At 50.0% G+C, this 26,327-nt stretch overlaps 1 protein-coding gene and 1 long non-coding RNA gene across 2 annotated transcripts in view; both read left to right on the top strand.

Moving 5' to 3' along the window:
- Nucleotides 1-26,327, top strand: part of XKR6 (XK related 6) — a 308,200-nt gene that overhangs the window by 134,801 nt on the left and 147,072 nt on the right. The window lies entirely within an intron of this gene.
- LOC117063315 lies at nucleotides 4,304-9,079 on the top strand. The gene is made up of 2 exons (XR_004428867.1): nucleotides 4,304-4,544; nucleotides 8,688-9,079. It is a non-coding gene; the product is annotated as an uncharacterized LOC117063315 (long non-coding RNA).

Here is a 26,327-nt window from a genome sequence, read left to right as displayed (position 1 = left end):
TTGCAGTGAGCCGAAATCAGGCCATTACACTCTAGCCTGAACAACAATAGGAAAAGTCCATCTCAAAAAAAAATTTTTTTTTTCTTCAATACCTCCAGGGCCCTAAATGCTGAGCAATGACCACACGCCATGAGGAAACTGCGCCTAGGCTCTGAGACCTCACAGCACCTCACTGCTTTGCCCACCCAGGGCCCAGCTTTGAGAATGTGATATGAATATCCATTAATAAACACCTGCTTTGTTCATGACCCTGTTCCAGTGAATGAGATGAACTGGCCAGGAGGAGATGGCCAACCCTCTGTGCCACCTCAGCCGTACCCCCTGTGTGCCAGTGACTATTTAGCTTCTTGGGATGGCACCCCAGTGCTGGGTTGGTTGATTTGCTCATTCATTCCTTGATATTCTTACCTGCCATGTACTCTTGGTCTGGTGGGCTCAGCAGGAGGAATGAGGGGCAGCAGGCAGGAAGGCAGAAGGCCTCCATCTTGATCCTTGGTTTTCCAATAAGCTGGGAGATCTTGGGCAAGTCACCTAATTATTGATTCATGATCTCTAAATTAGGGAGCCTTTTCTGCTTTGCCTCCTATGTAAGGATTTTATGAAGTTCAAATGGAATCATGTGTATGAAAGTGTTTTATAAACTGTAAAGTGCTATGTAAATGTGAGAAATCATTACATTCACATTTTTATCCCATTTGACCTCCTGCTACTTTGCCCATTGGGATCTACTAGTGAGGCACTGGCATTTTTCAGGATGGAACCAGCCTAAAGACTAGCTTTGGGGAGAGCCTGCTCACTCATTACTTGGTTTTCTGTTTCTTTATTTTGCTTTGCTTTTTAACCACCACCACCCCAACTTGCCCCTCTCTGATCTTCTCCACCTACCCACAAATAGGTCCGAAATTCTCAAAGTTTCTGGTTCTGGACTACACATGTGAAATCTAGCAGAAATGTTCCTTTAGAGTCACTGAGGAAATATTTTTTTCAGTGAAGTGTACTGGTACAAACCCAGCCCCCCTCTTTTACCTAAACCTCTCAGCAGGGATTGATGAGGCATGGATGAATAACATCTATGTTCTCCAAAAACATAAACCAAGATGCAGGGCAAATACATGAGTGGTGACAGTCCTGGAGACTAAGGGGACCCCAGACTAACGACCCTTGTCCTCCAGCACTGCCCTGAGGGTCTTCTTTCTATTTCTTCCACATCTGTGTTGCCAGGACTCCCATGTCCAGAACCCGGAGGCTGAAGCTGTGGGGCCAGGGGAAGGAAGAGTTCTGTTAATTCATGGCTCATCTTCAGAAGATCCCCTTAGGAAACACTGCTTGGGAAATGCCTGCAGAAAGTCATGAACCAGCCTGGCCTCTATGACTAATCCTTGGGTCAATATCAAGGCCCTCCTGAGAACATTAAAATACCCAAGGTTGGCTCAGGTAGTTTTTCCCTGGTGTGTTCCTAGAAGCTCTCCTGTCATAAAGTTTAGCCTGCCAGTGAGTCTGGGCCACACCGCATGCTACATCCCCTTCTTGGAAATCCAGTTGCACAATAGTGCATTGAAGGCTCTGGAGGTTCTGCAGTAAAGAAATCTTGACTTCTGAACTCTCTTGAACCTACGTTCCCCTCTCGCCCTTTGTTCTGTTTGCTTATTGGTCCTCTCTAGAGCCCTCTTCTGGAAATGGTAGTGGCGTGATGGCACTCTAGGGCACTTTCTTTTATGCTCAGCTTGGGGCAGGGGAAGATGGCAATTGGGGTGAGGGGTATGGCTCTTAGATGACCCATCATGAGGGTCATCAGAGGAAGTGGAGGAAGAGAGCAGACAGGGTACAGCTGTGTGAGCTGAAGTCTGTATGACCCTGAGGTCTGGCAACACCGGCCCTGGCCAGGCTCCAGGGAGGGCCTTGCAGGAGAGATGCTGCAGGTGGAGTCAGGGGAGACCGGGAGAGGTGGCATCCTCTGGTGGGGGATGGACCAGGAGGGCTGCTCATGCTTCAGACTGAGAAAGAACCCCAGGGCTCCTGGGAGGCAGTGGACCAGCGTGGGTCCCTCCAAATGTAGATTTTTTCTTTTTTGGCATATCCTTTCAGGTTAGAGAGTAGAACCTGCCTGCCTCATCAAAGACAGTGGGGCGTCTACTCTTTATCCTATTAAGGAGGACCCTAGGGCCATGTTTCTGGGCTGAGCTGCCCCACTTGGTGGCAGTGATTGTGATGCTGGTCTCAGCTCTGCTGATGGGGCAAGACTGGGGGAAGGGAAAACATGGCAGGTCTGGTAATCACTCTTGTAAGTTAGCCTTGGGACCCCGAGGTTGGACTGGCCATGGAGCAGTGGGAAAACTGCCCCAGTGAAAAGGACCAGCCTGGAGAGGGGCAGATGGGGAGATGTAGGTGCAGGAGTGGATTCGGATCAAGGGAGGAGATTCTGCCTGGCAGGTGCCTTTCTGAAGGAAGAAATCAGTTGTGACCAGTGTAGCAGGCTCCCAGGGATCCAGTGCAAATGGTTGTGCTTATTGCCAGCACACGGATGTGTATGTGTGTGTGTTGGGGGGGTGGGGGGGCATGACGAGGGGGCGGGGCCTGCATTGGCCAGGGATGGGCTGTTTGCTGGTGGGAGTCCATGTGGGTGTCACACCATCAGTGTCCAGCTGGGGGTTGGCCGCAGCTGCTGTCGGAGCCTGTGTTCCTGGGAAGCCTCTCTCTGGGGAAGGGCAGGGTGGGCAGGCTGTGTGCAAAGGAGAAACCCACGCTGCCCATGTCCACACAGCTGTGTGGGCACCAGGACCTACCGAGATGTCATTCCAGGCTGCCTGAAGCAGCCAGCTTTCTGCAGAAGCGAGAGGGAGGAGAAAGCATTGTGCAGGCAGGGAGCAGGCAAGGAAAAGAAGGGATTTTAGTAGATGGCAGGGCAAAAAGGGCAAGAAAAAAATGGGAAATGGCTCAAGAAGTGTCAGGGTCCCAGGCACCTGTGTCAGGACACTAATGGCATTTGGGCAGGACAGTCCTTCCTGGAGGGGACTGTTGCTCACTGAGATGTTCAGCCTGCCCAGCCCCCACCCACCATATCCCAGGGATGCCCTTAGTCATCAAGGTAACCATAGACGCCCCCAGGCTGCCTCTGGAGGAGGTGGTCACCAAGGCCCCCTTATCTCTGACGGTCTGAGATGATGGAGTGGAGCTGGGAGGGGCCCTCCCAGGGTCCATCCCAGGGGGCAAGGACAGCCACTGGGCACTCAGTCTCCAACTCTAGGGCCACAAAGAGCAGATGGACTGGGAGAGGCTGTTGAAGGTGTGTTTTTCCCAAATCAAAAAACCACTATTGAGTCAGGTGCTGAGGCCAGCCCTGGAGACAGGAGGAAAAGTCAGATGTGACCCTGAACCCCAGAGAGCTCAGAATCCAGCAGGGGAGGTGGACGAGCAACAGCAACCACCCCACGTTCACTCACTACGCAGACCGATGAGGGTATCCGGTCACTGCATTACCCAGTGAGCATGGGTGCAGCTGCAGTCATGGGGAGACCCCCAGGCTCAGTGGTGCAACCCCAGAGCAGTCCTGTGTTCCAGCTGGCGGATGGGGCAAAAAGTGTGGGGAGGCACATCCACCTCTGAAACGCCTGCTCCTGGAAGTGGCAGAGACTCCTCCCCCCATTCTCTGGACCTGCCATGTGGCCACATCCAGCTTCAGGGAGTTTGGGGAGGGGCCCGGAAAGGAGAGGAAACTGGCTGTGGATACCCCCCAACCACCTGTCCCGGCCCCCTCAGCCGGTAACAGGAAGAGAAGCAGCCCTGTGGGTGGATTTTTCACCTGGGGAATCTTTACCTTTCAAGAAATGTCTGTTATCACTTGGCCCATGTCTAAGATAAATAATGTTTCACTGTCAGACATAGTCAATAACCACCAAAGTACTAATTTAGAATCCTAGAACGTTAAGACTCAAAAAGACCTCAGGAATGGTCCAGTTCAACCCTTTTGATGTTCAAAGGGGACTCTGATGCCCAGAGGAGAAGTTCCTGGGTCAAGATCACCCAGGTGGGGGGCTCTGCCCAGGCTGCCACAATGGCTGCTCCAGGTGTCCAGGAGGCAAGGGAATCCACAGAGGATGCAAGCTCAAGCCAAATGTGCAGGTTTATTTTAGGACCTCAAGCTGCCACCCCAGCCTCTTGCCCTTGCCCCTGCTGGGAGAGTCAGAGTCACCTCCTCCTCCTCAGTCAGAATGACTCAGATGCCCGCGTCAGACATTCTCCCCTCCCCGCCAGCCTGGGTGACGTCTCTCCGAAACTGTCTGCTCCCTAAGCCGCAGCTTACAGGCAAGATGAAGCAGTGTCGCACAGCCCTGTTGCCTCACTCATCCTGCCCTCGGGTCTTGTTTCTGCCTCTTCACAGCAGCACCCCCATGAAGCTTCCACGTGCACCTCTGCAGCCCCATCTCGCACTACTGCAGGGGGAACGACCCCTTGTGGGGAGGTGACAGTGGCCCACATATCCCTCAGTGTGGGGGGACAGGAGTGTGGGTTCTGGGGACCACTGTGTGCGGACACCTGTAGCTCAGGTGGGCGTCTCGAGTGTTCTGCCAGCCTGTTGCAGGTGGGGAGTGTGAGGTCTGGTTTTTGAAGACCTGGATGCATGTCCTGGGTAAGCTGCTTGAGCCTCAGCTGTATCGTCTAGAAAATGGCCACAATGATTGCAATGCCTCAAAGGACAGTGTATGAGAAAGTGATTTGTAAACTCTTTTGTGCTGTCCACGTGCTTTGGAGGAAAAGCTTTCCTCAGGACTGGCCTCGTGAGCTGGTCAAGCAGACCATGGGATTGGGGCTGTCTTGATTGATTGCTAACTTTGAGTCAGCCCGGGCAGGTGCCGTCTCTAATGGATAAATGTGAAAACCAAGGCTCAGAGTGGTTAAGCCACGTCCACAAAAGTGCAGAACCTGCCAGGAGGCAGAACCACAACTAGAATGGAGCAGCTCTGTCATTGTACAGTCCAGGACTTGGTGGCTTATGTCCAAAATCAGGAACAGACTAAATGTTTCACCAGGGACAGAAATGTCAGTGTATTCCTGAAGATGCAATAGAAATGGTGGAAGGCAGAAAAATTGAGCAGACAGAAATGGAGGCTAAAAATAGTCTGTTTCAAACAGGCAGAGACTAGACCAGTTTGAGAGGAGAGAGGGGGTCAGAAGGCTTTCCAGGACTCGGATGTGCCTGCTTTGGGCAGAGGCGAGGCACAGGGAGGGCTGTCTTAGAGACAAGAAGGGCTGCTGATTGCTAAAGAATCCATGAGTGCGACTCCCTGGAAGGAAAACTGAAGCAGCGCAAAACACCAAAGTCAGGGTACATTTGGGGGACGCCAAAGAAGGCGAGACTTCAAGATGGCAGGGACTTCAGAGAATACAGAGCTCCCTCTTCCCCAACCCCTTTGCCATTTTATAGCTGGCTATACTGAAGCTTGAAGCATGACTTACCCAGGAACCCAGGTAATGTGGGCGCACATCCATTGCTCAGCCCTGCTACATTGCCATGTTATGGGGCACCTACGATGTGCTCAGTTGTTAGGGGAAAATGCCACAGCCGCTGTATAGTAGGAAGGCAGGAGCCAGCCCTGGGCTCAGTGGAGGATGTTTCAGCTCCCAGGCTGAGTTATCAGGAAAGGCTCCACAGAAGAGATGGGACTTCAGCTGGGCTTGGAGGGAAAGACGGAGTTCAGGTGAAATGCAAGGAAGGAGTAAGTTGTTCACAAGCCAGGAAGGAATACAAACGTTCTCGAGGCTATTAGTCTCCCAAAGCAGGGATTTCCCAGGATAAAAAAACTTATTAAGTAAAAATGCAAGTAGAGTGAAAGAAAAAACATAAGCAGATGAGACTGCAGTTAGTGTGGCTAATACGACGCTCATCATGGCTACAGAACCTAAATGCCTGGGAAATGGTACATCCAAGGATAAAGTAATGTCCTCAGTGCAGGCAGAGAGCTGGGTCATATGGTGAAGCCACTGGATGGTGGAGCTGGCCAAGGATTTTGAAGATGACATGATAGAAGCCCTGGAGAGTTTTCCTGAAGAATAAGGGAACTCAAGACCCATAAGACAACTTCCTCTCATAGTTCATAGTTACGAAGTGACTATCTTGTAACTGTGATTAGAAAACAATCAGCTCTATAATCTTGTGTTCTCTCTTTGCTATGGGTGCTGGGGAGCTCAGAGCTAAAGTCTGTACTCAATTGTGTCCATTACCATGAGTCTAGCCTTTTAAAAGAAAGTTATAATCAGTCTCCCTTCCACCACATATCCCATTTAACATGTCTTGTCTTTATTTTTACAATAATGATTTTTTTAAATTTTATGCTGTGTCATATCCTTTTAGCAAATAGGCAGAATGTAAGGAAATATTTTTAAAGTAGTTCAAAGACTTTCTACAGGAGTAACAAAAAGTAAAGTCACGTACCGTGTGCTTTCTAGTTTTAACCATTGAGGTCTTTGCCACTTCTTCTGTTTTCCTTTTTGCTTTGTCTTTTTTTTTTTTTTTTTTTTTTTTTTTTTTTTTGAGACGGAGTCTGGCTCTGCCGCCCAGGCTGGAGTGCAGTGGCCGGATCTCAGCTCACTGCAAGCTCCGCCTCCCGGGTTCACGCCATTCTCCTGCCTCAGCCTCCCGAGTAGCTGGGACTACAGGCGCCCGCCACCTCGCCCGGCTAATTTTTTTGTATTTTTTAGTAGAGACGGGGTTTCACCGTGTTCGCCAGGATGGTCTCGATCTCCTGACCTCGTGATCCGCCCGTCTCGGCCTCCCAAAGTGCTGGGATTACAGGCTTGAGCCACCGCGCCCGGCCTGCTTTGTCTTTAACACTATGTGCACTTAGCTCAGGGATCAATTTTGTGCTCAGTGACAATAAGTATCCTTAACCTGAGATACGTAGATTCATGGACCTTGCCATTTCTTACAGTGGCTCACGTTCTTTCACGTTGCAAGTTATTTTTATTATTTGTGTGCCTCCTGTTATGAACGATCACAATTCTTTTTGGAAGTCGAAGAATTATAAATGCCTGGAGGGAAAAGGGAATGAAAGAATAGAGTATGCAAGTATTTGAAATGTCTAAGGAAACTTGACAGAAGTTGATTTATATTTGACAGATGGCAGAAAATGAAAAGTTTAATGAGGGAAAAGCTGAGAACAAGTCAGTGACAATTCTTGCAGTATACTTTTGACTAAGCACTTTATTTCTTTCTATAAATTATTCTGCTTCCTTTCTTTTAAGATGTCGGGAGCTTTCTTCCTTCTTGGCACGATAACAGATTATGAACTATGTGATCAGATGATGGCCCACCACCATGAGGGGCAGAAGAGTCAGGATGAAACAGCTAGTTAAACAGTTTTAGTTTGTTATACACAAGGCTCTAATTAACTAAGGCAGAGATGCACAAGAATGGAAAGCTTTAGCCTCTCTTTCCTAGCTGAAAGATTAATGGAGAGGGAGTGTGTCTCAGAAAATAAGTGGGGTTGTGGTCGGAGCACTGGGAAGGGAGGAAATGCATGAAAGATGAAGGAAACCATTTATTGGAAAATAAACAGGAAATGGGGCAGAGCAGAGTGAGACTGGAGGACGCAGGAAAGCAACATGGGGAAGCGATGCATGACAGAGATAGAACCCAAACGCAGTAGAAAGGGAAGGACTGATGGATGTTGATATAAAAGAGAACTTCAGAAGGTTGCATGAAATAGAGGCGGAACAAGGCACTCAGTAAGCTTTTTGTCAGACCCGATGGGAAGTTCAGAAGATTAAGGGAAATTATTAGCTTGAGGAAAAAGTTCAAAGAGAAAGGGATGCATTCTGGGGCCATCAGTTAAATCCCAGTGTCGAGTAGCCACTATGGGGAGACTTGATGAACAGCAAATGGAGAGTATCTGTGGCCAGGTACAAGTTGCAGGTGGGAAAGGGAATGAGGGGATTCCAAAAAATTTTACTGAGCCAAGCATATCAGGAAATCTCAGAACTCCTCATCTCCATGGATGTTCCTGGCATCGGCCTCTCCCCATATATTAAAATGTAACCCTTACCGGCTTACCGGTACCTCCCCTACCCAAGCCTGACTTCCCAGCCATGTTATGCATTTAAGTGCTTGTGCTGGACTAATGCTGGGTGCTGTAATAATAGAGCAATGCCATAACATAATCTCAGTAGCATCATAGGACTTTTTTTTTTTTTTTTTTTTTTGAGACAGGGTCTTGCTCCGTCACCTGGGGAGCTGGGGAGGAATAATACAGAGGTGAGATGGTGAGATCATACCTCAGTGCAGCCTCCAAATCCTGGATGCAAGTGATCCTCCCACCTCAGCCTCCCAAGTAGCTAGGACTACAGGCTCACACCACCACACCTGGCTAATTTTGTCTTGTGGGATTTTTTTTTTTTTTTAACGTTCCTGTTTGTTCTTTCTTTGCATTATTTTTTTAACTTTGATTTATTTTTCTTTATTAGTTCTGTCCCTCTGAAGACCAGCTAATCTTATTTTATATTACTTTATTTATTTATTTGTTTGCTTGTTTGTTTAGGTAGAGACAGGGGTCTCACTTATGTTGCCCATGCTGGTTTTGAACTCCTGGTCTCAAGTGATCTTCCCACTTTGGTCTCCTATAGCACTAGGATTACAGCCATGAGCCACTGCACCCAGCCTTAATAGGACTTAAATTCATTTCTTGGCCATATAGGAGTCCAAATGCCAATTTGTGGCTGGCATTCCATGGGAGGATTCAAGAACTCAGGCTCCTCCATCCTCCATCTCCAGGGGCTTTGGAGTCCTTCACTTCTAGCCAATGCATGAGGAAAGAGAACAGAGAATTACCTGTGGGAGAATTTCAGTACCAGGTCTGGAAGGGACACCCACTTCCACTCACCTCCCATTGGCTAGAACTCAGGCACATGGCCACACTGCTTGCCAAGGAGGCTGGGAGGTGGGACTAGCTCTGTGCCCAGGGAAAGGAGAACAGTTTTCGTAAGTACGTAGCTGTTTATGTCACAGTATTTAAAAAAAGAGTTTGTTCCATAAAATAGATGAAACTTCAACTAAAAACCAGATCACATTAAAGAGTAATTATGTTTACTATTATGGGATTCTTTGCTTTTAAAAGATCTAGATAAATTGTTTTAACTAGAAGCTCTCCCTCGCTAGTGCGTTTAATCGGCCAATCAGTCCCCGTTTTGCCTGGGTCTTTGCTGGACCAGGCATGTAGAGGAGAGATGGTGTTAATGAAATACCTCCTGACCTCATGGAGCTGGAGGTGTTGGTGTGTGTGCATTTGATTTATAAGATCTTACCAGGGGGATAAGGAGAGTTGGGGCTAAATGAAGGAACATACAAATAAAGGCATCAGCCTAGGAGGAGATCTGATTCCATTTATAAATATTTGGCTTATAGATCACATGTCACAGTTGGCCCCCTGGGTCTTTTGAGAAGCCTGCAGCTCCTCCCCCACCCTCTGGCCTTGGCTCCCAGGCCTCCTGGCACATGATAGTTTATGTTGCTCTCCGTGGTCCACTTCCCCGAGTGCCTGGGCATGGACTAGCCCAGGGCAAGATGGGCCGATGTGTGCAGCTTCTCCTTTTGTCCTGTCATACTTCCGGATGGGATATTATTTACCGTCTGCTGTCAGGTCTGGTTTCTCTGAGCATCCTGGTTTTCCTGGCCTGTCTGTCCCATGGAATGCGGTGCTTTCAGATCATTTTCCCCTGGATGTGTGAGCCAGCCCCTGTCCTGGTTTCACCCTGTTAGAATTCTTGCTTGTTCTTTGGAGGGAGGAGCAGGGCCAGCTGAGGGACACGGGCAGTGAAGCTAAGAGCAGCAGCAGCTGATGCTGGCTGCATCCTTGCCTGACCCAAGCACACAGACTCATTTTAACAGCCTCCAGTGATGTCCTCGCACCGTCACCGACGGCTGCCCTCCTGCCTCTTCTTCTGCCCAGCCCTCTTCTTCTCCTTCTATGGGCCAAGTAGGTTTAATGGGCTGGCCTCACCCTGGGCTTCTGCTCCTGGAAGAGGGGAATGGATGTTTAATTCTCTTTCCTTTGTACTTCCACAGCCCCCAGGACATGCCCTTCCACCAGGACAGGGCGGTCTTTCAGGGCGTGTTAAATGGATGAATGAATGAACAGATATGCATGAGGGAGACTCACCCAGACAGGCCTGTGCTTCTCCCAAATGGGATTGTCAGATGGTGGCTCCTAGTCACAGTGTCTATTCCTATTTTTACTTATTCAGAAATTTTTTTTTTTTTTTTTGAGACAGGGTCTCACTCCATCACCCTGACTGGCATGCAGTGGCATGATCACAACTCACTGCGTCCTCAGCCTCCCCAGGCTCAGGTGATCCTCCCACCTCAGTCTCCATTGTCGCTGGGACTACAGGTGCACACCATCACGCCCGGCTAATTTTTGTATCTTTTTGTGGAGATGGGGTTTTGCCATGTTGCCCAGGCTGGTCTCGAACTTCTGGGGCTCAAGTGATCCTCTCACCTGGGCCTCCCAAAGTGCTGAGATTACAGGTGTGAGCCACCACACCCAGCCAATTCAGAACTGTGAAAACAGCACTCTCCAAGTGGATATCTATCCTGCTTTAGCCCCAGCAAGGAAACTGCCATTCATGGTGCTGTGGCCCAGCTGTTTCATCCAGAGCTGGCAGATGAGCCATCTCCAACGTTCGCCCCTAGATGGACGTGACCTTCAGAATACAGGCTCCAGACCTGGCTCCAAACCCTGCCTTGGCGATCTTGGGCAAGTTGTTTCTCCTCGTTAAGCCGTTATCTGTAAAATGGGGATAAGAATATTTACCCTTCATCAGGGTTTGTATCGGGATTAAAAGAGGTATTTCCTTTATGGCACACATGCTATTATTGGAATTATTTTAATTCTCTCTTCTCATCTACAAGACTTGTTTTCTGCTCCATCCACAGAGCCCAGTGCAGTGCAGGATGTAATAAGTATTTATTGGATGAAATGCCAGAGAAACAGCAAACTTAGCACTTGGCGCATAGTAGGCAGGCATTGAATAGCGGTGATTCCTGTCCACTTTGTCTTCCCCGTCTTCCCCTTCTAGATTGCGAGCTCCTTTGTGTGTGGGAAGTGTAACCTCCTCTTTGTCAGGACTTTGTAACCTCTTAGTCCCTTGTATCGAGGAGAAAAACCCAAACACACCAATAATCATGTAGAAACGAGTCCCTGGGCATCCAAGGATCAGGCTGGGGTCTCCCACAACTGTCCCTCTGGGAGTACAGGGAGCACCCCTAGTTCCAGGCAGGTGGCACCATCAAGGCACAGCGGGGCTGCGGGGGAGGCTGGGGCTGTAGGTCCAGCATGGTCTAGGGAAGGTCTGCAGTGCAGGCTGGAGGCGGGGAGGCCTGGAGAGGTGAAGGCATGGAGGCAGGGAGGCGGGAGGAGGGGAAAGCCCTGCTGCTGACTGTCTCCTCCCCACACTAGCTGTCTCGCCAAAGTCTGGCTCTTAGTCACTGTCCTGATGTCACTTACCTTTACCTGCTAGCACCCCTAAGCCCAGAACTTAGGGTTATTTCTCATTATCTCCACCTGCCACCCTCCCCAAGCTCTGATCCAACCCTGAGCTTGTGGCTGCTGTGGGGAGTGGCGGTAAAAGTGGTAACACCAGAAGTGCACTTACATCAGAAAGCTTTAAAAAAAAAAAAAAAAAATGAATTGGCCAGGCGCAGTGGCTCACACCTGTAATCCCAGCACTTTGGGAGGCCAAGGCGGGAGGATCACGAGGTCAGGAGATCGAGACCATCCTGGCTAACACGGTGAAACCCCATCTCTACTAAAAACAAAAAATTTGCTGGGAGTGGTGGCGGGCGCCTGTAGTCCCAGCTACTCGGGAGGCTGAGGCAGGAGAATGGCGTGAATCCAGGAGGCAGAGCTTGCAGTGAGCCGAGATCGCGCCACTGCACTCCAGCCTGGGCGACAGAGTGAGACTCCGTCTAAAAAAAAAAATGAATTTTAAACCAGACCTTATTGCCTGTCTCTGGCCACTGTCAAAAAGCGGAATCCCCTGAGTTGGGCGAGCGATTGGACTTAGAGATTTTGTGAAATGCGTAACACCCATCCTGTCACCCACAGGGACACTGCAGGAGCGTTGTTGTTTAGGTGCCACCCTGTGCGCCACCTCCCTTCATCCTGAACACTCCTGGATCCTGGAAATGCTGTTGTCCCCGTGGATCGCACTCCAACGGGGTCGCACAAGGGGTTAGAGGGGGCGAGAGGGCGTCGCGGGGTGGGGTCCGGGGACGCGGGCCGGGGATCCGGGGAGCAGAGCCGCGCTGTCCCGCCCCGCGCCCCCGGCTCCCGCCCCGCGCCCCTCGCGCCCTGCGCTTCCCCCACTGGCCCCGGCGCGCGCCGGGAAGAGGAGCCGAGCTCCTGTCGCTCGCTGGGCCGGGTTGTAAACAAACACTGGAGCGGCGCCGCCCGCGCAGCAGATGGCTCCGCAGCTGCCCGTAGGGCGGGGCCTCCCTCTCGGCGCCGGCGCGGGGACGCGGAGCTGCGCGGTGCCCTGGACCGGGGACTCCCCTCGGGCGCCAGCCCGGCTCCGGTTCGCTGGGGGCTGGAGAGGGAACACGCGAGCCGGAGCCTCCGGGTCGCTCCTTGTGTTTACTGCTGTCATTCGTTACTTCATTCATTCGCTCCACAAAGATTTCTGAAGCGCCAGGACAGCGCTGGGCCCGGCCGACACGATGCTGGCCCGCGCAGGGGGGCGCAGCTTGGGGAGCGCAGCGGCAGAGCGCCCAAACCACGCGAGGCTCGAAACCCTGGCCGCCACGCCGCGGATCCAAGCGCTGGGATGCTGAGCCTGCAAAGCTCTTGGTCTGGATAGGAGGCCTTGGGCTTGGATTCAGGCACAGGTGGGTGAGAGCCTGGCCCTGCCCGGCTTACTGGCCCAAGGGTTTGGGCCGCTACTTCAACTCTCTGAGCCTCAGTTTCCTCTTCTGTAAAGAGGGACTAATTCCACCCACCTGGCCGTGAAGTTGTGCGGATTAAGAACAATGTGCATGTGTGTTTTCTTCTGTACACCTTCGTGTTTTCTAAATATCCCACAGTGAATATACATTCCTTTCTTTTTTAAAAAATTTTACTTTAAGTTCTGGCATACATGCCCCCCACCCCACGACAGGCTCCGGTGTGTGATGTTCCCCTGCCTGTGTCCGTGTGTTCTCATTATTCAACTCCCACTTATGAGTGAGAACATACGGTGTTTGGTTTTCTGTTCCTGTGTTAGTTTGCTGAGAGTGATGGTTTCCAGCTTCATCCATGTTCCTGCAAAAGACATGAACTCATCTTTTTTATGGCTGCATAGTATTCCATGGTGTATATGTGCCACATTTTCTTTATCCAGTCTAATCATTGATGGGCATTTGGGTTGGTTCATTTACATAGCAAATAGCCTTTGCTATTGTAAATAGTGCTGCAATAAACATGCGTGTGCATGTGTCTTTACAGTAGAATAATTTATAACCCTTTGGGTATATAGCCAGTAATGGGATTGCTGGGTCAAATGGTGTTTCTGGTTCTAGATCCTTGAGGAATCACCACACTGTCTTCCACAATGACAGTCCTTTGAAAATGAGACAAAATGTTGTGGGAGATTCACTCTCCCTCCCTGCTTAAAAATTCACCCATTTCGACTTAAAGACACTGCCCTTCCCACATGGGTCATGCTGGGTGCGGGCAGAACACAGCTCAAATGGGGGAGACACAGTCCGATATTCAGTATCGAATATTCTAGAATAGTTCCCAGGAATACAGTAAGTTTGGGATGAAGGTGGTCATTTAGAGTTAAGGGCCACAGACATACGACAAGACACAGACACAATGATTTTCAAGCTGTTTTCTTTCTCTTCCTTCATTTAACAAGCACTCATTACACCTTCAGTGTTTGTAAGATGGAGCAGGTGCTCAGCGCTGTGATTCATGTCTGTGCATTGTGTCCTCAGGAACAGGATCCTCATTTAGTAGTAGGATGTAGGTATGAATGTAATAAAAGGTTTTTTTAAAAAACAAAAAGCCCAAGGCCCCGCTGAGGGGGTCAGGAAGAGCATTATGGAGCTCAGGTTTGACAGGTGGGTGTTGAAGGTGAGGACAGGGACAGACCGTGACATCAGACCAAGCTTGAACACAGTCGCCAGTGGAGCCTGGGTCCTTCCTTCATTCCACCTAACGCAGGGACTCCTGCTGAACAAAACTACTCCTGCCCAGCCTCTGTGACCTTGGGAATTCATGGGACTTCCTCACATGTGTGAAGTGAGGGCAAAGCACTTACCTCGGTGTGTGGTCATGAGGATGAGCCAAGATGATGCATGTGATGAAGGCAGAAAACTGGGACCACTGGACAAATATCACTTCTCGTCCATTTGTTCATTCATTTATTCAATAGGTGGTTTTTGAGCCTCTCCTTTGTGCCAGGCCCTGTTTGTTTCAAAGCAGTGAACAAAACAGACAAAAAGCCCTCTCATGCAAGCTTACATTCTAGCGGGGGAGGGAGACAGAATACCAGAAATAAACGAGGTATCTACTGAGTTAGACAGTGACAAGTGTGACAAAGACAAATAAAGCAGGCAGTATGGAGTACAGGGGCTCCTTGTAGAGTAATTCCTTATTCTATAAGGAATAAGGATGTTATTCCTTATTCTTTGGGTGACAAATAGGATGCATGAAGAGAGGGAGAGTCATAGGAAGATGTTTTGTGCTTAGATTGGGTCTAGGGGCGTCAAGAACGGCTTTTGAGCAAGGGTGTGATTTGGGCTGTGCTTCAAGATCGTGGCATGGTTGCAGCTTGTACACAGATTGGAGGGAGTGCAGCCAGGCAGGAGGGAGCACCCTGGCAGTGAGAAAGGGCACAGTGGTCTGCAGGCGGCCAAGAACAAGGCGTCAGACCCGGGCTGGTGGGCACTAGCGTGGGGGTAGAATCCACCTTGCCTGCAGGTTTCTTAGCTTGGACTGGGAGAAGTGAGACTAGAGGCCTGAAGGGTGAGACTAGAGGCTTAAAAGGGGCAAAGAGAGTTGCATCCTCCCAGCTGATCCCCTGGCTGGAGCCTGGGAAGACGGGAGGGGCAGGAAGGCAGATGCACCCAAGACTGCAAGACTTGGGAAAGGGTTCATGGCTCCCTCTCCCATTGAAGAAAAGGTAGTGGGGTCACACAGAGTACAAGCACCTTCAGACTTCACCTAAATCAATGGCGACATTAATTGCCACACTTGTGTGGCTGCCTCCATAGACCACTCAGGTTCCAGAACGCAGTGACCCCAGTGACCTTCCCTTCTCCAGTTCCGGGAAAGCTGGGGTCAGACAGCCAGAGGTGCCTTTGTGGGGATGGTGATCTTCGAGGAGTTGCGTTTGGGGTAGCTGAACATCTCCAAACCAAGTGCCAAGAGCCTGCTATGTGCACAGAAATGTCTGCCCACCTTTCCACACTTTCTTGGTGAACACGGGGGATGTTTACCCAGGAGTCCTCAGAAAAGCCTGTGCGCTGCCGGCGTTCGGGAGCAACTGGGGAACCCGTGTTTAGCAATGTGGAGAAGGGAAGGAGATGGGAAAGGCAGGCACTTGTGGGAAATGTAAATTACAGCAATGTAAATAAAGAGCTTCCCAGTAAACGCATAAATAAAAAGCAGGCGGCAATCCCCTGGGAATAGTAATCAGGCTCAGCTTGCTCCTGCCTCCTGGAGTCTGAGGAGTGCGGCAGGACGCCTCCCGAAGGCGCTCATCTCGCGCTCCTAGAGGAGGAAGCTCCCCAGCCGCAGCAGCACTGGGTCCAGGAGCTGGGACGTCATCCACGGCCTCCCAGGGGGCATCCAGCAGGGGGCGCTGGTGAGAAGTGGGGCGGGAGAGGAAGCCGGAGTCGGGACCCAAGGGCTGCACAGACCCCGAAGCAGGGGAGGGGCCTTCAGACAGGCTTCCCACTGTTGCTACTTGAGGTTAGTTTGCCTGGAACACAAAGTGTATGGAGGTGGGGTATGAAGGAAATCAGGTTTTATGAGGAGGTTGTGTGACCAGAACTGTGACCCAGGGTCCCCAGGCCAGGGCTTCTTGCCCACCCTCCACCCCATGGCTTTCCTCCTCGTGCAGTGAACTCCAGGGCCCGCTGTGCTGCCTCCACCAGGGGAGGTCACCGTGAGGCTGTGCAGGTCCTTCTGGAAAGCCCCATGTGACCTCTGCAAGCAGAGTCCTTGGTGAAGCCAAGAGGCCCCGTCCATGCAATCGCCTCCAGCACCAAACCTGTTATTTGTCAGACAGAGCTGTCCTGGGACATGGATTGGGGGGCAGCGGCCAGACTCCCCAGAGGGGCTGCTGTACTACAAGACGGGGTGGGCAGAACCCCATGCTGCTCCCTGCAGGACTAAGGGAGGCCTGTGGCTTAGGAGCCTCCTCAAAGACACCCCTTGACTTGCCTCTAGGAAGGCTCCCCTGAGCCCTCAAAGCCCCGACCTTGGGCTCTGGCCTTGGCCTGCTTACTCTAGTTTTAGCAAGAATCCTGCTGCGTCAGGATTTTAGTGAAAATCCCCCACCCTTGATATCTGATCAGATGCCTCCTCCCCCACCCTACGGATCTTATTGCCTTGGCCTGCTCGCAGCAAGAAGCCCCCAGCCTTCACTTTCCTCTTAGTGATATCTGTCCATCTCCCCCATGCTGCTTTGGGGCTGTGAATCTCTACTTGTCTTTGTTGTCATCAGAGTTGAGCCCAATCTCTCTCACTTCCTGGAAAAACCCAGGATAGTAGTCCCTATACCTGGGTGGCAGTCCCCCTCAATAAAGTCAGTCTTACCATATTAGTAAGTGTCAGGAATAATTTTTTCTTTAATACCTCCTCCCACAAACATCCAAGCAAAGCCTCTGGGTGTGGCCATCTGCTTGTCTACGGACCCCTCTGGCTGCGTTTTGATATTCCCCTTCTGCAGAGAAGACAGGATTGGCCTAAAGCCCAGGCCTCCACTAGCCCACAAGGCCTTTGCATGAATTAGGAAAGGGCCTCTTCCTTGGGTGGCTCACCTTAGTGTGACCTGGACACCTGTATGAGGTGGGCTGGCCCTCCTCCTCCCGGGAGCTCCCAGGGCCCCAGTGACCACTACCCTGGCAGCCCCGCCCTCGGACCCTCACACACACCAGCAATATCACACCCCATCCACCCACACTCCCTTCCTCCTTCCCACCCACCACCAAGGATAGGCAACTGTTCTGGGTTGTTCCCTCAATGGGGGCAGGAATTGGGTTTCTTAAAGGGCTGGCAGGAAGGAGAAGTGACTGCAGGTCCCTCCCAGAGTGTGGCTGGGAAAGGGCCCCATGAGGCAGGCATACGTGTGTACTTACAACATTGCCAGGTGGATTTATGTAGCTCTTCACTGCTACTGCAGGACTCTGTACCCACGCACACAACTCTCAGATAAGTTGGTCTGCAATGTAAATGGCACGCCTTCCCAGGACATTGCATATTTGGACAGTGTGCAACTTGAATATAGGTACATGGATGTTGTTCTTGTCCAGGGCACATAGTCTGTGAGCCAGGCTTCAGGCCTTGCGGCTTCTAGTGGTCATTAGAGGAGGGTTAGTAGTTAGGTCAGACTTACTGTATGCTCTCTCCTTCCACCTCTGGTCCTGCTCAGCACTTGCTGCCCAGATATGGCTTACTTTGGAAAAAATGGCCATGTCCAGAAGAGGGAGGGGGATATGGCTGCCCTTGCATGCAATTCTCTCAAACCTCTAACTTCATTTTACCACCTGCAATGACACCTACCAGCAACCATGACAATGTGTTCTTGGAACTTTCACCCTTTGATTCCCCACCCAGCATTCCTACCATATTTTATTTTGCACAAAACAGTGTTATCACATAATGTGAGAGGAAATATAAAGAAGGAAAAGCATCCACTGTAGTTCTGTCTTTGTAGCACATTGGTTCAGCAGTTCTTTGCATTTTCCCGTGTTCCCTCCAGAAAGCATGTTTGTGCATGGCAAAAAACTCCATGTACACATGTTAAAATCATGAAATTCTAGAGTGCGGAAAGACCTAGGTAATATCTCCTCCTCTCTTCCCTGCTTAGGTGGCATGGGGGAATGTTTGCTGGAGAGAAGGAATGGCAAAAAGTGAAGTCATGTGAGCTAGGTTGTGTTTTTATTTTTATCCACAAGACAGCACAAGTGAATCTTGGTCCCTGTGGGAATTCTCAGGCACAGAGGGCTAGGAACAGATTTGATCGATGAAAGCTGATTCCAGAGAGAACAAGCCATTGATAAATTCCAGCACTGCCAGTCAATCAGAGTTCATCTGTTTCTGGGAGCCAGAGTCAGGAAAGGGGTGCAGGAGGGGCAGCGCCTGCTGGGAGCTGGTGACCAAGACCTGCAGGGACGCCGCCCCTCCTCCTGCCATGAATCATTTATTACCTTCTCCGTCTGGGAATGGGGAAGAGACGCGGCTCCCTGGGAGGCAGCTTTCTTTCTAATTAGCACCAGGAGGACCTGGATTGATCTCTGCTATGGTTGATGGGTTTACCCTGGCGGCAGGGGAGTCGGGCCACTCACAGGAGAGGGTTAAGTGTGCTGGACCGGAGACCTCGGGGTTGCTTAATGCAGAGACTTTAGAGACTTTGGAAATAAAATAAGCCCTTGCCCTTAGCCCTGGCCATCTATGTTTTTAAAGTAGCAAGGTACCTGAGGCCTGGAAGAGGAAGTGATTCCTCCGCGATGGCACATGGCAGCCTAGTAGTGAATCCCAGGCTGCTGCTCTTGGGCAGTGCCTGCGGGGCTCGGAAGGAAGCCTGCAGTCTCTTGGGAGGCATTGGCTTCACCCTGGGTGCACAGCGTGGCGCATGGGGGGGTCTGCTGGGCTTCAGCCCTCCCGCCTAGGCTGGGCCCCGTGCAGTGCTCTCTGGCACCCCTGACTGTGCCCCTCAGCACTGTGACCAAACATCCCAGACGCGCAGCACAGGCCTGGTCTTCGGCGACGCAGGTGCCCAGTGGTACGAGACAGCCCAGAAGGCTTTCTGCAGGCGGCCAGGAGGCCTAGGAGACTTTAGCCCCTGCTAGGGGTGTGGGAGTGGGAGGAGGGTAGGCAGCAGAGGAATCCTGATAAGCCCTCTAGAGGTCCTCAAGCTTTCCCGGAGTGTGCTGCTCTGGGCTCACTCCCGGTGGGCAAGGCCATTCCAACTGGAAACAGGGGTCGGACTGGGTGTGGGGAAGAGAAGAGCAGACACCAACTTTAACTCCGGGTAGGGGCAATGGGGTGAGAAAACCAGGGGGAGAGAGAACTGGGCTCTGGGCTCCCCCACCACCCAGACGGCCAGAGCCTCATGTCCAGGAACAGGGCTGAAGGAGATGCCCCCACCCTCAGCACACCCATCCCTTCACCAACTCACCCATTCAACAGAGCCTTACCTCACGCCATCTACATGCCAGACACCAGCCAGTGTCAGTCCTGGAGACTCCACAGGGAACCGGACACACAAGCTTCCTATCTTCAAGTTTGCATTTTCATGGGAAAGGCCATAAACAAACAAAAGAGACATTTTCATTTCAGATGACAAGTGCTCTGGGAAACAAGAGCTGGGGGACAGATAGTGCCTTATGGGGTTGGGGGTGTTGTTTTAGATTTGGGAGTCAGGGGAGGCCCCTCTGAGCTGCTATCCTTGAGCAGAGACCTCAGTGGTGGGAAGGAGCACATCAGATCCAAGAAGCCTTCCAGGCAGGAGATTGCAAGCGCAGCTCCCCTGGGGTGGGAACCTGCTTGGAGAGTGGAAGGAGCAGCAGGGAAGCCAGTTTGGTTGGAGCAGAAGGAGTGAGGGGTCTGGGGAAGGTGACAGAGAGGCAGGCGGTGGAAAGAACATAGGATTTTATGCTGAAGTATAAGACTAAGCTGTTGAGGGGAGGGAAATTAGAGGACGAATCAACAGGTGCAGCAAACCACCATGGCACACGCCTACCTGTGCAACAGAACACCATGGTACACGTTTATCTGTGTAACAAACCTGTACGTTCTGCACATATATCCCGTTTTTTGTTTGTTTGTTTGTTGTTGTTGTTGTTTTAGAAGAAACAACAGACTAAGAAAAAAAGACTAAGCTATTGGAGGGCTTTCAGCAGTGGAGGGCTACAGTCTTATTTCAACCTCAAATCCTTTATTCTGGCTGCTGTGTAGGGTGGAGGCAGTGGGGAAAAGCTGCCCGTGAATTGAGTCAGGTAGTAGTAGCCGGTGGGATGAGAAGGGAGAAGTTGGGGATGCAGACATATGTTCTGCAGGTGGGGGAAGAAGGATCAGGCATGGGGCATGAGGAAAAGAGGAGCCAAAGATTTGCCTTGTTTTTTTGGCTTGAGCAACCGGATAATGTGATGATGTCCTTTACTCCGCTGGGGAAGCCTGAAGGAAGAACAGGCCTGAAGGGGAAAACTTAAGAGTTCAGTTTTGAATTTGGAAAGTTGGAGATGCCTGCGAAACACCCTTGGGGAGGTGTAGGGCTTGGAAATGTCACTTTGGGAGTCATCAGTGTCTAGATAATGTTAAAAGCCATGGTCGGGAAGAGAGTACTGAGGGGCAGACTGGAGAGACAGGCAGCTACAGAGGTCTGAGCTTGCTGCACCTGGAGGACAGGAGGTGGGGAAGCCAGCAGGGTGATGGGGGGACAGTGAGCTAGAAGCAAACCAGGAAGAACCAGTGTCTGGAGCCCCAGGGAAGAAAGGAGTCCAGCAGATGGCGGGTGATCCACTGAATTAAGTGCTACTACAAGGCCAAGGGAGAGGGCAGCTGAGAGCTGGACATCAGACTTGGAAGGACTAAGGGCTTTGGTGACTTTTTGGCAATAATGAGAGACTGGCAGGGGCTTTTAGTGAATACTGGTAGCTTCTTAGAGACGTTCTGCTCCAATGAGAAACAGAGAATTAAGGGTCATAGCTGGAGGGGATATGAGGTCAGAGGATGGTTTCATTTTTGAAATATCTGGGCTGTTATTCTGAGGATAGGGGTGACCAGCAGAGAGAAGAGTGGGGGGTGCAGGGATGAGTGGGAAGTAGCGTTGGGTAATGGGGGATAGGTGTTGAGGAATGGGGCCAGTGATTCTGGGGACATGGTCATCCATCTGTGGTGACAGGAGGGAAGAACAGGCAGGGGATATGTGAGCGAGTGGCTGGATGTGTGGAGTGAGTGGATGTGGTGTAGAAAAGGAAAGCCGTTCTCTACCAAACCACTCTTCTGTTTGAAAGAAAAGTATCCTCAAGTGTTCTTTTCCTCCCCCGTAGCTTCTTTTCTCTTCCTTCATAGCTTTTCTGGGATATCAAGTCAGATTCCTTTTTTTTTTTTAATGAAAGCTCTTTCTGTGTTCTGTTTCTCTCTTTTCTGTCTCTTAGATTTGGCTGAGGACCTAAACATGTTTCTGTCAACACACTTGTCTTTTTCTCATTGTTCTTCGTAGAGTTGTAGACTCTCAGAGCTGGAAGGGATCTCCGAGACCATCACCCAGGCCCACCCCCTTATTTTACACTGGTGAGGAGATCGTGGCTTGGAGGGACGAAGTGACTCGCTCCAACCAGGACTTAATGTGGATGCCACAATTGCTGAGATCAGCTACAATCTCAGCGGTAGCTGATGTTGGCCATATTCTTGAATCCTGTCATAGTTACATTGCCCCTCCCTGTGTCTGGCACGCTTGTCTCTGTTACTCAGTCAGCTTCACTGAATCTGCTGGTTTCATAGGAGTACATGGTAGACTTGTGCTAGCCACGACAGCACCAGCCCTGGGAGTAGGATGGGAATCCATTCCTGATATTGCCTTGCAAATGTTTCTGTTTTGCAAGTGAAAACCCTGAGGACCGGAGTGTGTTGCTCAAGGCCAGGGAGAAACTCCTAGTGGAAATGCGAGATCTCTGTGGTTACAGCAATATGATTTCCTCACGAGGGGCCCGGGGAAAGGCAATGGGTGCTAGATTTTGCAATGGTAAACTGAGGCACAGAAGGGAGAAGTGTCCTTCTAGCCTCTCTGCAGTGGACACAGACTTTCTCTCCTGACCGTGTGTATGCACTGTTTGCCCCTCGGTGACTCTTGAAGGGCTTTTAAAACTAAGTAGAAAAAGACTAGAAAAGTTCTGCCCAACAGAGTTGGTTCTTTTTTTTCTTTTTCTTTCTCACCCATCATTGAGAGAAGGTTTTTGGTTTTTATCAGCCAGGTGTTTCCAGTGTTAACACTGGCGCCTGCCCTGCCAGCTCACAGGGAGGTGGGCACCTGAGCGGGCCTTGGCAGCCCTCCTTGCAGGATGGGTCTCGCTGCCAAGCCTGCTCCAGGGCCTTGATCCGTTTCCCTGTCTCTGGCTCCCCGGTAAAGAATCCCTCGTGGTGGTGTTGGTAGGGTCTTCAGGTGTTGGTAGGTCCTCACATAGAGCCACCCCTGGAGGAGGCTAATTCCCAGACCCCTGCAGAGAGGCACACCGAGCAGCCAGCACCAGGTCAGGGACTGCGTTCCATCAGGCATCCACCTGTTCACAAATAGACTCAAATAAAGTCCCAGCCTGGAAGGGCTCTGAACCCTCCTGCCGGGTCATGTCCTGAGAAATGGGGGAACAGATAAAGGTATTGGCTACCCCCCAAACAAGAATTAAAAGAGGCAGCAGAGATGCCAAAAGCAGGTTTCATTAAGCCAGTGGGTACCTTGCAGCCATTAGAACCCCAGGTGCCTTTTCCAAGAATAAGCCGCTGTGCAGCGCAAAGGCGACCAGAGCGTCCATTCCAATGGGCTTCTGAGCAACCCAGAACCCAGAGCCCTTTTCTCCCCCAGGAAAGCTTCTTGCTACCAAGGCCAGGCACTTCAGCAGGGTGACCTCTGAAATACCAGTTAGGGCATAGTCACGGGATCTTGTCCCGACTCATCTTCAGCAGACATCCTGTTGATCTCATTGATAAGAGTCTGCAGCCACCTCGGCCACTGTGCACCTGGGCAGCCAGCCAAGCCAGCTTCATTCACAGACAGGTGGGGCCAGCTGGGGTGAGTGGGCAGGACAGTGCCATGGGGACAGCCACCGGGAGGTCTGGGGCTTCGTGGGACAGGGGGTAGCACAAACGCTGCGGACCAGAGGCCTGCGGATTAGAGAGTCACCCAGGAAGGGGGCTCAGCCTCCAGGGCTCCCTTCATTTGTAGAGACCCCTGGGCTAGCTCTTCTCCAAATTCACCGCTCATCTGAATCCTTGGGCTGCGGGGTGGGGGGGACTTCAAAAAATACAGATCTCCAGGTTTCGCTGAGACACTCAGACACATAGGAGTTGATCACAGGAACCTGTGTTTTTAACACACGCTCAGGTGTCCTTGCTGTCTGGTATTGCTTATACACATTAAGAGACTTCAGTATGCGTTTCTGCAAGTCTGAAACCGTTTCATCAAAGGAGCACAGGGACTCTGGTGGGCAGGGTGGGGAGAGAAGGCAAGAAAGCGGTAGTTTCCCTCCCATGCAGAGAAGACCTGGACTTCCTTCCTGAGTGATCTGCCCTAAACAGCCTGATGTTACAGAACTGCAGGCAAAGAATGTTGAGAAACAAGGGCCGGATTCCACTTGCTGATGGTGTGAGGTGACCCGCCAGTGAGATTCAGAAGTTCAGCCCCGTAGTGTCGAAGTGCTAGGCTTTCCCCAGGGCTGAGTGTTACCAGCTTAACATGTGGCTTTCTGGCTGCTGCGGTGACTGAGTGTGGGGTGTGTGTGTTCGAGGGATACAGAGAGTCCCCCTGCCATCACCCTGGGCTGCTGAAGAGGTGGAGCTATTCAGGGTTGCAGTCAGAACACAGGCGCTGGAGTCTGACATGTCTGTGTTTGAGAATTTTCTTGGCAAGGCAGGTAACTCTTCTAAGTTTAGCGTCCCCATCTGTAAAACTGGGACTTTCAACACCAATCAGAAGGCTGTAAAGATTAACTGAAAGAAGTGTCATCCACTGAGCCTGTTCCTGGGGTCATGTAGTGAGATTCAGTAATTGCATGTTGTTAAGGCCAATTTTTTTTTGGTGGTAAAGTACGTATATTAAATGTACCATTTTAACTATTTGTAAACTTATCGTTTGGTGGCATTAAGTACACTTGCCCTGTTGTGCAACCATCACCGCTGTCCATCTCCGGAACTCTTGCATCTTCCCAAACTGAGGCTCTGTCTCCATCAAACAACAACTCCCCATGCCCCCTTTTCCAGCCCCTGGCAGCCCTCATTCTACTTTCTGTCTCTGTGAATCTGGCCCCTCTAGGGATCTCACAGATGTGGAATCATGTGGAACTTGTCTTTTTGTGACTGGTTTCTTTTTCATGGAAAATGGGCCAATGATGTATTTTAAATTTAGTTCTATATTTGCATTAAAGCAAAAAATGTACACAGTGGTGGAATCACCATCCTACTCCTGAAACCCAGGAAAGCCTCATGGTGTCCGTGATGAAAAATTGGAAAATAAAATATTCTTAACATATCTTTTCTGTTACAACTAGTCTTATGACCTGTGCTTTCCCTCCCAGCTTTATTGAGGTATAATTGACAAAGAGAAACTATGTATTAATGGTGTACTATGTGAGGTTTGGATACACTGTGTATACACTGTGAAATGATTCATCAAGTAAGCTAATTGATGTAGCTTCCCCTCGCATAGTTATTTTTTTCTTGCTGTGAGAACATTTAAGATCTATTCTCTTAGTAAATTTAAAGTAGACAATACATTATTAACTGTAGTCACCATGCTGTGCGTTAGAGTTCCAGGAGTCTTTCATCCTGCTGAATTGAAACTTTGTACCCTTTGACCAACACCGCCCACGAGCCCCCACCCGGTTTCCCTTCTCTTCTCCCCAGCCCTGGCACCCACTGTCCTCCTCTCTGCTTCTGTGAATTTGAGTTATTTAGATTCCACACATCAGCGAGATCAAACACTATTTGTCTTTCCGTGCCTGGTTTATTTCACTTAGCATAATGTCCTCCAGGTTCATCCATGTTGTTGCAAATAACAGGATTTGATTATCTTTTAAGGCTGAATAAGACTCCATTAAAGATTTATCTATGTGTCTGTATCTTTATCTGTCTCAGATTTTCTTTATTCATCCATGGATGGCCACTTAAGTTGATTCCTTATCTTGGCTATTGTGAATAAGCAGCTGGCTTATTTCACTTAGCACAACATCTTCAAGGTTTATCATGTTGTAGCATGTGTCAGAATTTCCTTATTTTTTATAACTGAAAAATATTCTGTATGTAATAACCACATTTTCTCTATCCGTTCATCCACCGGTGAACACTTGAGTTACTTCTACCTTTTGGCTACTGTGAATAATGTTACTAGGAACATTATAATGTTCATATAAAGGGCACAAATATTTCTTTGAGTCCCTGCTTTCTTCTTTTCTTTTCCTCCCTTTTCCTTCATTTTTCTTTTTTTGAGACAGAGTCTCACTCTGTTGCCTGGGCTGGGGTACAGTGGTGCAATCTCGGCTCACTGCAACCTCTGTCTCCCAGGTTCAAGGGATTCTCCTGCCTCAGCCTCCTGAGTAGCTGGGATTACAGGCACGTGCCACCAACCCGGCTAATTTTTGTGTTTTTAGTAGAGACGGGGATTTCACCATATTGATCAGGCTGGGCTCGAACTCCTGGCCTCAAGCAATCTGCCCACCTCGACCTCCCAAAGTGCTGGGATTACAGGTGTGAGCCACCGTGAACAGCCTGAATCCCTGCTTTAAATTCTTTGGGGTATATACCCAGAAATGGGATTGGATTATATGGTAATTCTCTATTTAACTGCATGCTGTTTTCTACAGTAGCTGCACCGTTTTACATTCTCTCACCAACAGTGCACAAGGGTTCCAGTTTCTCTGCATCCTTGACAACACTTGGTATTTTCTGTTGTTTTGATAACAGCCATTCTACTATGGCTGTGGCTATTGTTCCTTTTCTTTTTCTTTTCTTTTCTTTTGTTTTTTTTTTAACTTACAAGTGTTGAGATATGGTAAACGTTTTTCTTCCATTTTCCTTGTAGTAACCCCCAAGTCACACCAGTGCACTGCTTCTGTGGTGGAGACTGTGGAAATTCAATAAGGAAGGGAGCAGGAAAAAGATAGGAACAGGAGAAAGACCTGATATGGTTGGTGATATGGAGTTTTCATGATGATGGCTAGACTCAAGCATCTTCCCTGAGCTGTCCACAACACTAAGCACTATACACATATTATTTAATGTAACCCTCCCAATAATTCTAGGAGGTCAGTAATAGTATTATCTCTGTTTTATAGATGAGGAAATGGAAGATTAAAAGAGAAAATAGTTTTATTACTAGTCACACAGACCCTAAGAAGTAGGAGCCAGGATGGTGATAGT

The sequence above is a fragment of the Trachypithecus francoisi genome, unplaced genomic scaffold, assembly GCF_009764315.1.
Source record: "Trachypithecus francoisi isolate TF-2019V2 unplaced genomic scaffold, Tfra_2.0 Contig01554, whole genome shotgun sequence".
NCBI classification, from domain to species: domain Eukaryota; kingdom Metazoa; phylum Chordata; class Mammalia; order Primates; family Cercopithecidae; genus Trachypithecus; species Trachypithecus francoisi.
Note: the sequence above shows the minus strand (reverse complement) of the source record. Positions and strands in the feature narration are given on the sequence as shown.